The sequence below is a fragment of the Numenius arquata genome, chromosome 6 (genome assembly GCF_964106895.1).
Source record: "Numenius arquata chromosome 6, bNumArq3.hap1.1, whole genome shotgun sequence".
NCBI lineage: Eukaryota > Metazoa > Chordata > Aves > Charadriiformes > Scolopacidae > Numenius > Numenius arquata.
Window position 1 is genome coordinate 15,791,102 of NC_133581.1, and position 13,445 is coordinate 15,804,546.

Here is a 13,445-nt window from a genome sequence, read left to right on the forward strand (position 1 = left end):
GGTTCACGCTAGGCATAGGCCTAGCCTACAAACCAGTGTTTGTAAAGACAGCAAAACTTGCGTAAGGCTGGCCTCCAAGTAGTGCTTATTCTGGTGCCTGCCATTACGAGGCATGCCTTTTTTTCCTACTGATTCGGACAGTGCACTTAACCCAACAGGTTTGGGCATTTTCTTAAATACTGCAGCAGAATCCCGACGGGGATTGTTTTCCTGTATGGAAGTCTGCAGGACTGGTCCCCCTACCTTTGCTTCATTTCAGGTGTTTGCAACCAATTGTATGTGAGCTCGTGATAGAAGGGCAGAGTGTTTTGGTAAGGAAGTGGATTTCACTCCAAATTTCTTATTATAGAAAACAACAGGGAGGAGAGAGAGACAGTTGTTTAAAAACTGGAAAGTATCTTAGCTCTTTGTTGTACCCTTTAATCTTCTTATTTGATTTAAAACCACTTCAACAGCTGCAGCTCCTGTTTAATTTGGAGAACAAAACCCGAGCAGTTCAACTGTCTGGGGATACTTGAGGCCGCAAGTGGAAGGGAAACCCACGTTGAGGGCAAGTCCTTTCTTCTTCTAAATGCACAACTTATTGTGTGGGTTATTTTTAGTGCTGTAATCTCACTGAGTGCTGCTGAGAGAAACTGTGCCAGGCAGGCTGGCAGGCTTTGAAGGGCTTGAGAAATGGGATTTCCTGTTCCACTGGCTCAAAGCTGACTCTTGCCATTGTCAGGAGCTATTATCGCCTTCTTGCAGCCAAAGCAGATAACACAGCTTCAAGGTCAGGGAAGACACAAGCTTTCATCAACAGCATTAGCAGAAGGAAGAATTTGCTTGCAGTCAGGGTGAATGTTTCTGTAGCTGATATAGTCGGGGACTACTGCCTGGGCAGAGGGATCAGAGAACCAGACAACAGTTGAGGTTGGAAGGGACCTCTGAAGACCTACTCAGAATAGGTTGCTCACTTCTCTGTCCAGTTGGGTTCTCGGTGTTCCAGAGGTGGACACTACACAACCTCTCTGGACAGCCTGTTCCAGAAACAGCTGCTGGGGATAGGAGAGAAATTTATTTCTCTGTTCCTCAGCTTCTTACTGACCCACTCTTTGTTGTGGCTCTTGTGCTTCTGCTGAACGTTATCTCTTGCGTAGACATACTTGGGACTAGAAGGCAGTACTGGTCCAGCCCTGGTAGTGTGGCATATTTCTCTCAATGCTGTCCAGAATAGAAGGAAAGCAGGTTGGTCTAGGGAAGTAGCAAGCCTTGGTATAGGAAGCACTTCCAGGTAGAGGAACTGTCAGAAAAAGCATCTGTGTTTACAGTAAAGTCTCATATACTCTTGAAAGGTATTTAGATTGAGACAATGGCTTCAAATTGCAGAGTCTGTTCTGGATAGTTCCTCTGTGGGATATCCTCATTCTTAAAGTAAAATTGGGTTCAGAATTAATGAAACTAAGCTGAAACAAGGCACTCCTAACTCAATAGCAGGGTGTGCATACTGGAGTAACCTGGAATTAGATCCCAGTATTGTGCTGTTCATGACAGTTGCCTCAGTCAAGTCTTGTTATTTATATAAATAGTATGGTAGAATAATGATTTCTCAGCTATCTGAAGCAAACTGTGTCCATGGTTCTGATACAGTTTATTGAATCCTGCTTCTCACAATTAGGTGCAAGAATGCATCAGGGACTGTATTAGAGCTACATACATTAGGGATGCTTTGAGGATATGCGCAAAGCCGTTTTTAGGACTGTTACAGATTAAGTCCTGACTGAGACCTCACATCACTCTATGGGAGCACTCGTGAGCTCCAGTTCATACAGGGTTCCTGATCTATACTCTTGTCCATAAATACAGTGTAGGAAGTTTTTGTCTGCTGAAGAGCCTTCAGTTTTAGCACTGAGTTGCACAATGAGAGCAGAAATAGGCATGGACTAGGTAGGACTTGTGATTACAGAAAAGCTTAAAAAAAAAAAAAAAAAAAAAGGCCTTGGAACTAAAGTCTGGTCCCAAAATCTGGTTCCTGTCTACTGGGCTGTAGGCCAGTGTTTTGATGGGCTGTGATACCTTTCTGCAGCAGGGCCTCTGCATAGAAAGGTGAAAAGAGGGTTGGACTGTGACTACAATGCATCCTGGCTTTGGCTTTTGCCTGCTGTGTGGCGGTGGGCAATTCCCCTTTCTTACCATTGCAGAGGTAAAGAGAAAGGCAGCAGCACCTCCTTTGCAAAGAGCTTTGAGGAGCACTGTTAAAAAGTGTCGTATAAGAAGTACGTAATTTTGTTAGACTGTTCCTGTTTTACTACAGTTGAGGAGCAGAAACTGGGCATTGAAAGGAAAGCTGATGTTTTGCCTGAAGCACAGCGAGTTTGCTGTGGGTCCTTGAAGTTGCTGGCTCCTGATCAAGACATCTCAATGTGAGCTATTCAGATGCTGTTATACTTCATGTGAGGGTCAGGCACATTCTTTTTCTTGCACTGAGGTAGCTCAGAAATGTCCGTGGAGTGACCCTGTGGAGAGGACACGTGGACCCAGCACAGGAGTCTGTGGTACATGGTGTGGCTTGGTGGTGCCCAGGTCTTAAATTTCTGAAGTTTATTCACCTATAGGGAATCCAAATGTAGATTCAAATAACAATTAACCTTAGCCATTCAGTGTGAAGGTGTTTATTTGCCAGATACTTGGATGGGACAGCAATGGTGGCTTTGTCACCACTTTACAGAGGGGATGACTGAAATCTTAATCAGGATAGATAAGAGTAGTAAAGAAGGACACCTTTAGCTCTGCTGAGGTTATAAGTGAGAGCAAGTATCTGAGAGAGAGCAAGCACATCTTTCTTCCTTACTCTGTCCTGTTGCCTTGTTTTGAATGTATAACCTGGTAAGTGTGTGTGTGTGTGTTTGTAGGCTAAATAGTTCATAAATAGCTGTAAAATAGACTCTTTGCAGTCTGCCTGACATCAGAGCTGGTGGTTTTCATGGTGCCAGTGCCTGGCTTAGCATGTGTTTTGCTTACTGTGCTAACCCTGCTCTGTTCATTGATATTAATGCGACATATCACATAGATGACTTTCCAGCACAAGATTATGTTTTTCGCCCCCCCAAATTTTTCATGTGAGTGGTCAGGTGCTGGGAGCTCTGGGGATAGCACAGCAGCCCCTCTGCCATCCACAGAAACACACCTGCAGGACTGTGTGGGTCCTCTTGGACAACAGGTTCTGCTGTGGGGATGGACTTCTGGGAATGATGTTTGCCATTGGCTGCATTGATGCAGCCTTTAAATGCTGCTGTTATCCAAATAACAAATATTGCAAAATATCTCTTATTTCTTATCACTGCACCAAGCAATGAAGAAACAAGCCTGGGCTTCTGATTGTAAACCTTGTGGTGAGTCTAGTAATTCCTTTTGGTGCAGCAGGAACCGGCAGCTTGCTGCTTTTCCCATAGGTCCTGAAAGCAGAGAGTGTAGATACATGTCTGCTGAGAGGCTGGAAGCAACCCTCTGCTTAGAGATGTCCGAGATTGCTATAAATGAACTGGTTTGGTGTGGGAAGTGGTTGAGCTGTGTTAGCTGGCACAGCTCCAGGCTAATGCAGCTCAACTGGATCCAGTACCTGAGCCAGCTTATCTGCAGGTGCTTCAAGTGTACAGAGCTGACTCGCTCACTACTGCTTTGGAGTTCTCAGGAGTTGAAGTTTCTGTGTATTATTTGAGGCAGCATAGACATACTCCTTAGCTTGGAGGTGTCTTCCTCCTTGGTTGGGTATATTTTAATGTGTCTTTCACTTTACCCTAAGACAATTTAAAATTGCCTAGACCAAATGGGTGCATGGATCAGTAGGGGTATATGCAATTCTGAGCAGCCAATGGTCTTCTACTTCTTGTTCCCTATAAAATCCTGACATACATAAGGTTTGTATCCTGGCAGCAAACAGGGAGGCACACAGGTAAAGAGAGAACTAGCAAGTTCTCTGTCTGATGAAGGTTCCTCTGATACCACTAGGATTCAAGGCGGCATGGCTTCAAGCAGTCCTGTTACACCGTGCTTTGTGTACTTACCATGTGGTATCCCCACTTAAGAGTCAAGTCATTCAGGGTGGTGATGGTACACCTTGTTCAGGTATCAGGTGGTGTGAGAGAACTATTTGGATTTCCAACAACTTTGAACCTGCAGCACCTTGCCTTGCATAAAGGAAGTGGTTCAGGTGGTTAGTTCAGGTGCTGTGGCTGAGATTTTTAAGTGCTGATGTAATTTTTTCCCGCTGTTCTGTGCGAGCATAGTAAGCAACCCTCAAACCCTCTGAAAATCCCACGTTACTGTAGTGCTTGTAGTAGCTGAACTAAGCTCTAAACTCAGGTATCCCTGAGCCACAAGTCAGCAAGGGAGAAAAGGATGATTATGGGGAGAGACTTTGACCTGAGTATAGATCTTGCTGTGCCTGTGCAATCCCCAGCCAAGCCATGCTGTGCCCTGGCTTGGCCTCAATCCTGCTATGCAGCAGGAATGCAGTACCTGTCTCTGCAGCCTCTTCTTACCAGTGTGAAGGCAAGTTCCCCTGACTCAGCGTGTTCTGTGGGGTGCGTGCCCATACAGCATGTTGCACCTCTCTTGCACTGGGGAAGTGTTATCAGCTGGGGTGGTGGTTTAAAGCAGGCAGTGAAAAACATAGTCTTAGCCAGGGTTAGGCCATCCTTTTAAGGAGCACGTGGAGACTGTGTGTTGTTTCTGCCCCTGTCCTAGGAAGCGGTTGTTATAGGAAGTAGTAATACAGACTTTCCCATAGCCACTGCCACAGCAGGGAGCTGTGTGTATCAGTTCAGGCAATTGAGATAAAGGTCAACATTGAGGGAAAGAGGAATTGTGTTTGTACTGCTTGGTATTTAAAAGAGGACCAATAAAGTCTGTGATTTATGCATTAGAAAAGACTGAGAGGATTTAGTTGGTCAGATCAGCATGGCAATGGCAGTAAGACATAGATAGGGAACTTAATAAGAAATATTTCAAGACAGACTGATAGTTGTTGCCTCAGCTGATAGAAATCTGTACAAGGCCGTTGGCCTCATTGGGTTAAACTAGCTGTAGATTTGACCCTGAATTAGCAATAATTCTGGCTTCAGGTTCCACTTCTGCTTCACTGTTCTTTCCTTTTGCTGTGTTGTGTGCTCAGTTCAGAGTACTGCGGCTGACACAGCTGCTGGATTATCACATAGTTCTAGGGAAAATGTTTGGGTGTTGGCTTAGCTGTCAATTTCAAGCAGAGAATGAAATGGTGTTGCTCAGGGAGAATTCCCTCAGCAGTGTTACAAAATACAGGATTCTTTGGGACTTTTGTGCTTTGTGATACCTGGGAGTTCAGAGCAGTGGCTTGCAGCGTTCCCTTCTGACCCCGAAATGAAGAGTCTCATAATTGAAAGTGGGCTTGCTTTAAACTAGTAAATTTCAGCTCAGTTTATATGATGGTCTGCCCTGAGCATTTTACACTGGAGAAGAATGAAAATCTCTACAAAAGTTCTTAGTTTAAGTGCAGTTTTAATTAAGTTTTATGCACTAGCTCTAGTTTTTATTCATGTTGCTAGCATGAAGGGGCTTGGTTTTCAGTAGTGACCCAAGGGCCAGCTACAGCCATTTATTAAAAAAAAAAAAGTTCTAAAAGTAGTTCTGCCAGATATGTTTGGAAGTATGTGGGCTACAGGATCTTACAAAGGTGTGAAAGTACACACAACCCTGATTTCTAGTTTCAGTGGAGTTACACTGTGAATTTGCTTTAGAAAAAGGGAAGGAGAGCCTGACAGCATCTATAAGCCAGAATGAAGAGGACTGCTGCCAAACAATCTCATTGGGAAAGGGGGACAGAGAGCTTTTCCCTCTTTAAGTTATACTGTCCTGTAATGGAAAGGGCTAACTACTTGTTGAGCCATGTGTGTAGTTTGTGCTTGGTCTCTGTTTAGTTCACCCTGGGCTGTGTTCATGTGCAGTTTCTGCTTGCACTTGCCTGCTCCAACTCCTGGGGAGATGGGCTGCAGTGGGATGGGGTCAGCCAGAACCTGTAGATCAGCACTGGCCATGTCCAGCGTGAAAGGTTGTCGCAGCCACTGCAGTGTGAGTGGTAATGGGTAGAACCAAGTGTTATGATGTCACTTGCAAGTACAAACAGTTTGTTTTGCATGTTGCTAATGTGTTTTGCATGAAGATAAACTTCCAAGTCTGCCTCTTGCTCCCACAGCTGCTGCTGCTCCGCTTCCTGCAAGAGAGGGGTGGAGAAACAAGCTTTGTAGCATGCAAAAACCCTTTAAGAGAGGCAGAATATGGTGTCACCCATCAGATGTTATGTGAAGCAGCTTGGGATCTGTTGTGCTATGGTGCTTTGTGCTGGGTGTTGTATCTTGCCCTGCTGATTAGCTAGTATGGAGAAGAACCATGTCTAGGACACAGGACCTTCCTCAAAGAGGACTGGGTGGCAGAGACACTGTCTTTTCTCCTTGCTTCCTAAAGATTTTTACGAGCTGTACTGTTTGCCTCCTGTCTGTTGCGTTGTGCAGAGACAGGAGAGGATGAGAGAGAGGAGTGGATATTCTTCTCTCTAGCCTGTGTAGCTTCTACATAGCTTTGCAGAGACATGACAGCCTTCAGTCTCAGCGTGACAGGGACACAGCTAAACATCAGAGTTTGTTTGCACAAGGGGAAGGACCATGCATGACCTAGTCCTTCTCAAAGGGAAAGGTGAAGTAGAGCCCACTAGTACAGGAGCCCGGACAGATAAGTACTGTGGCATATTATTGAGGTTTATTTTAGTAGCACATGAAAGCTACGAGTCTGTTCCGTTACATTCTTTGATAGTGCAGCAAGGGACAGCTTTGTCCACGTAGGTGTGATAAACAAGGAGAAGGAAAAGAGGTATCTGTTGTCCACCTTATGCAGATTTAGGAACTGAGATGAAGAGCAATTCAGTGATTCTCTCAGTTGCTTATGTGAACTCTGTGGCTTAGGCTGGAACTTGAATCCAGATCTTAACCTGGCAGCAGCACATTCCAGTGAGCACGTCTGCAAACAACCTTGGTGGCCTGTCCTTGAAGACAGGTTCTTTCATTTCTCAGCACATCGCTTTAGAGTAGCTCTTTTCAGACGCAAATGCTACATTTCTTTCTTTGATAATGAGTGAAAAGTTATTTTGGCATTTCTTCTCTCTCTTGTGATACAGCACTAAGCCCCAGCATGTTATCTGCAAACTGAGAGACTGCAAAGGAAGTCTGGATCACACAGACTACCCCAGTTGTGCAAGCAGTGAAACAAGTGCCTACGTGTCAGAAGCTAGATTTGTACAATTTGTGATTTGTGGTTGATTCTGAGCTCTTCTGTCCCTTTGCATTTTTGGATTTTTAAGAGAGTGTGTTCTTGTGCAGGTTCTTTGGCATCTAGTAAAATGGGAGCACAGGTTGTAATTTTTTAGTTGCTCAGGAAAGTTAAGGGTTCATTTACAGGCTCTTTCTCCCCTTCCAATGGTTGCTTGTTTCTGTAAAACTTGTGAAAACTTTCTAATCACATTGAGAATCCTACCTGTCTTCCAGGTTGCTTGAAATCAGCCAGCAGTTTAAAAGTTTGGGTTAGGCAAAAAAAAAAGGGACAGGCAGATGGAGTCTTGCTTTAAGCTTTCTTCATTTTGGATATCTGGCTTTAAAAAATGCCTGTGTTTTCATTTCATGGGCCAGAAGTCTTTCACTGCAAAATAAAACAATGCTCTTACAAGCCACCTGAGCTATTTATCTTAGAAGCACCTGGATCAGAAATGAATGCTAATCCAGTAATAACAGATAATTAAACTGTTATAATGGTTTTTTAATCTCTCTTCTCCAGCTGTAGTTTCGCTTTTTGCCTTCATCAGGGAGATTATAATGAAGCACAGAGGGCTTCTAATCCAATCAAAATTCCTTGATGGATTGGAGTATTTGTTGTGCTTTCACATTTGTGCAGTGGTTACGGCACAAGATTAACTTTATTCACAGGGTCGCCATCTTGTTACTAAGTGCAGCCTAGTGGTATGATAAAGGCAGAAGAAAGGTGATTCCAGGGTACCTGATCTACACAATGGTCCATGAACATCCGTGTGGCAGGGCCAGGTTTGTGAAGATGGAAAACCGGCATTCGGGTCCTACCTAGTCCTAACGGTGCCCACAAGGTCCTGGTAGTTCTGATTTGGCCCCTAAGCACAAACAGATCAGTAAGACTGTGAGTGGCAAAGAGCAGTTACAGCCTGAGACAGGCTGTGTTCCTGTGAACGTCTGCAAAATGCACATTCCCTCTTCAGTGGCTCTGCTTGAGCTGCCTTATCTGCATGCACGGCACAGCACAGTTCCTTTTGCCAGGTAGCTCAGTAGTTGCTCAACATAGAGGTTCATACTCAGCTCCGCTTGATTTGGAGCAGGGCGGGTACTGATCATTCCCTGAAGGTCTCCTGTTCTTTCCTGCAGCATGTCATAACTGTGGCTTTTGACCTTCAGTCCATGACAGTGTGCAATGGGGAGTTCGGGGTTGGGAGTTCAGGGTACAAATGTGCCCTCTATCTCTGTGCTGAACATCCATTGCAGCATTGCTTGCAATTGCAAGGGGCTAGGCTTTATGATTCGGGTGACACTCTGCAGTCTTCTGGTGTCTCGATGCTGAGCTTTGTGTGAGCTTGAACTGATCTGGCTTAAGCCCTGAACTCAAGTAGTGGCCTTGTAGTTGAAAATCTCATGTGGAAGCAGCCTTACCTGTCCAGCTGGAATTGTGTGTCTGCTTGCTTTTGCTCTGTAGATTCCATCTGATTCTTCCCAAGCGTCTGGGCTTCAAACCATGATTTCTCTTTGGCAGAAGCATGCCAACAAATATTGGTTTGCGGTGCCATACTACCTTCCTGCTATCTGCTTCCTAAAGTCATCCTTCTGGGGGTGAAATGAGGGGCTTCCTGTACAAACCGTATTGGGTCAAGAGGTGTAAATTCAAGGAAGTATTGGTTCTTTGCCATTCTGCAGACCATGAGTGTCACTGGTATAACAATGAAAGAATTCACAATCATGAATAATATTGAGGTCTTGATGCACATCTCATTTTAAGATTTGGTAGGAGCTACGTGCAGTCCCAGTGCCAGGACTGTGACTCTGATCAGAGCACAGCATCTGTTCCGTAGATTCCGTTTAAGCCAGTTTAAAATAGTTTTTAAACTGGTAAGATTATTCAAAGACATTTTTTAGTATTTGTGCTCTCTTGAAAATGTTCTTAAAGTAGCTAAAGTTTTCACGGTTCTGCTGCAGTGGATACAGCTGATCTTTAGGCACAATTTGTCTCCTGCTTCTCATACTCACTTCTGCTGAGACAGGTTTTATAGGCACGAGCATTGAAATTAACCTTCCTAAATTGTTGAGTGTCAGTAAACCTGGCTGAAAAGGACACAGAGTTCTTTCTGTTACAGGTTTTGTAGAGATTTCATGTAACTGTAAAAATCTCGGATTATTTTTAAGTGGCGCTAAGCACAGGGTTCTCCCTATTCATTAAAGTTTTTTAATAGGTGGATGTAAGTATTCTGGCTGTCTGCAATACCAGTGTCCCCAAATTTTTTACAGAAGACTTTAAAAATCAGTGTATTTCCACCTGGCAATGTAAAATTATCCCTTACATTTAGTCATCCAAAACCAGACATGCTGTCTGACTCTCTGCACTCTGTCATGACAGGGACAGTATAGACTCTAGCATTGGCTTGCAATAAAACTAAACAAAAACATCACGTTTGCTAACACAGAAATTCAACCCAATTCTCTGTATTAATAGCTATTTCATTGTCTACCAGGCTTTATATGAAACTTAGCTGTTCTACCCAAACTGCTCCATAAGCTTTGATGCTTAGGAAGAGAAAGAATATTCCTTGAGATTATTTTAGGAATGAATCCTATGGAAGTTAGGGGTTTGTGTTTGATACTTGGTCAAGTGCAGTTAAGAGGGGGGAAAAGTCAGTTAGGAAGTCTCATCTGCTTGGAAATAGAGCTTCCAAGTGTCTTTCCTAAAGGAATTCAGTCCATGCAGAAAGAAGCAGAGTGGGACTCTAGCTGCTGTGTGGCCTTATGGGAGTCTAATGAATACGTGGTGCTGGAGAGCTGTGCAGCCTTTCTTTTATCAGAGCAAGGATTCACCTTCAACTCCTTGTACACCTGCATTAAAGCCCTTCTGGGGGAACCCTGGATCATTTCATTGGTTCAGTGTGGTAGTGAAATTAGTGACTGGTGCCAAGGACCAGTTTGTTTTCCTTTTTTAGGTTTCCTTTTGCAGTCCTTGAGGGCAGTACTTGCTTCAGGGCAAGTGTCTTCTAAGCCTTACTGATGTCAGGTGAAGCAGTGGTTTCACAGTAGCTGAAGTAATTTGTAAGATGGCATTTGACCTTTCTGTACCTGAGCTGATGTTGCAGAGGGATGCCCTCCACTGAGTGGAAAGGCTGTACCCTTTCTTTTGAATTATCCAAGAGACCATTAAAAAGAGGAGTAGTTTTATGTAACGGATGTTGCACCGCTTTGTGAGAGAATGCTAACTGTGCTGGTGTATGGGAAAGCATCTGCGTATTTTAATGCCTCTTGTGTGCATATAATGAAAAGAATTATCAGATGACGACACACAGAGAATTGAGACTAGTCTTTTTTTTTTTTCTTTTCTTTTTCTTTTTTTTTTTTTTTTTTTTTTTTTGGCTAGACAAAGCTCTCTGAATATCCGCAATAATTTCTGAGTCACATGTTAACCTAGCTTTGAAAAGTCTTATTGTTCGTGTCAGCTGTCATAATCAGAACAGCTCTTCTGTCCATGAAAAGAATGGAGACCCTATTAGGACACTGAGAGGGGGTTTTGCCAGCTGTTTGGTGTTTTTCTCACTTTGTATCATCAGTTCCATTGGGAATACTGGGATTTGTCTGTACTGCATACAGCTGTATTATGTAAAGATACCAGATCTGTCTTTAAATCCTTCAGGTACTGAGGTTGTATTCAGGCACTAGTATTGCCACAGCAGTATGGATAACTTAGCCGTACTCTGTGCTGTAACTACTGCCAGCACCCAGACATTAGAACTAGATTTAAACTGACTGGTGTTGCCATTTGTGCTACAGATGAACATTGGTTTCATTTGTTTAGTAGGTTTGAACAGAATAAAACAACAACCTATTCCTCTGTCCTCAGTTTAGATAATGGAAGAGTTTCTGGATTCGAGTCTCTGTTAACAGCTGAAATGGTGAGCTAAGGATTGGCTGGGACAAGTTACATGACAGATGTGAGTAAGGGCTTGTCTGATGAAGCGTGGCTTTGTATGAGATCAGCATACTTAGTAAGCGCTCATGAAGTTGGCTTTCTCTGTTCTGGTATTGCTTGTTTCTGTGACAGATTTTGAGTCTTCTGCTTATGTGCAGGAGCTAATCGCTACCTGACAGCATCCATCTTTGGCCCCCTATCCCTTCCAGTAGCACCTCGGCATGCATGGGTTTGGCCAGAACTGGTGGTACCTCAGAGCCAGAACACAGCTTCCTCCCTCCTCAGATCTTCAGAAAAGTGTTCCATAAGAAGCAAGGCTGATTTTCTTAAAATTCTTGGTTATAAAATGAGCATGTTCTATGGCATTTCAGACGTGGTAACTTTCTGCAATTCTCAGGCAAGAAAGAAGGGTGTAGCTCTGATTTTGCTGAGCTGGAGTAGAAGATGCCTGACTCGGTTTACAGCTTGACACTTCAGGACCTCTCTTAGGCTTGGGGGTGAAGCTGGTCCTGTGATCTCTACGCAGCTTCATTGCTTTGAGGTCAAAGCTAAAAGTGGCCGTTTCTCTGTGCAAAATACTTGGTGGCACTGTTCCTGTCTCCCATTCCCATGAATGGCCAGATGTAGCCCATGTAATGGACACATGCTGCTGACCTTGGTGCTTGCTTACCTGCTGCTGGCATTTATTCCAGATAGCACGTATGAAGAAATTATTTTTCTCCTGTTTTTATTTACAGGTGCTTATGCTTGGCTTTCTTAGGGACACTGCAGCCTCAAAGACTTACTGATAATGACAAAACAGGGGCGGGAAGAAGTTCCAGCCTGCTATAACAGTTCACCCCATGGCTATAAATTTATGCAACCTCAGCTCTTCAGCAAATCACTTGTGTCCAGAGCACCAAGTGTCAGGAACACAATCATACACATGACTGTTGTTGGTTTTAAGGGAAAGACTTTAGTCCTGTGATGACTTGTGCTCGTTGCCATGGTTTCAGGCCTGAAAGTTGGTTAGGGATTCTGCACTGGCAGATGTTTGCAGGCAAGGCCTGCAGAAGGCATATATGCCAGAGGCGTGTGTGTATGTGTGTGTAGGTAGTTCAAAAGGTGTCTTCTACCAGTGTTTCGTTATTTTTCTGGGGTGGTTTGTGGTGTTTTGCTTTGTTTGTTTATTTAGCAGCACTTTCAACAATGGCATGGTACATCATGAACCTCAGCGCAAGAAAGGTGGGGGATTGGGGCAGTTGAATGCGGTGTATGTAATTAAGGTCCCTCTGTTGTTCTGACAGTGCTTTAAGCAATTTACAAAACACATTTAAAGCAGCAATATGATAATTTCCTCAGTGTCAGAAGACCTAAGCCTGTCTTCTAGATACAAGAGGATTAGGGCTCGGTGCTTACAGTGTGGATAGTCAGTGACACGCTGCAAGCATAGAAGGTCACTGACAGGCTTCAGTGGCACCAACCAAGCAGAGGCTGAAGACTTAATGGCCCTTCTGTATTTTATGTTACTACAGCATAATTCAGTAACCTCTGAAATATGCTTGGATGTCTTGAGGCTGCGTGCTACAGTAACATTTACTTCTGACAAGAACAGTACTGTTGGCACTATTTCAGTGTTTTCCTTATTCCCACTGCTAAACCCAACAAGATAGGCTACACTAAAATAGGATTCATTATTTGTGTTCTTTTTAACTGCTTGTAAAATATAAAAAGATTACCCTGCTAGATGAAGCTTCTATGCTTTCAGGACTATCGAATGCCTGCAGAGTAAACCTGGGACAGCTGCCATGAACAACAGCAGGCTCTTCTAGAAGTAATGTGGTACTTCACTGTTCTGGTAGCTGAATTAATGGTTTGCTGCTTTGCATCAACACATGGGTTCCCAGCCTTCCTACGAGGGTCTGTCAGTTCTATGGGGGGCTAAGGTCTAGTCACCCTTGCATTTGATGTAGATACAGCACTGTGATCTGAAAATTAAAGAGCTGTAGATAGGAAGTCAGTCTTTCCATAGAGAGTTAAACTGCTTCTTGTTCAAGTCAAACCTTTCCCAAATGTGTATAATTTCTAAACGCTCTTTCAGAATTAAGACTACAATGCATTTTTACAAGTAGATAACATTAACAAAAATACTTGGCTTTGGGTTGTCCTTGCTATTACTTTCTTACTGTAAACTCTATATGCTGTCATTGTAAGTAGCACAG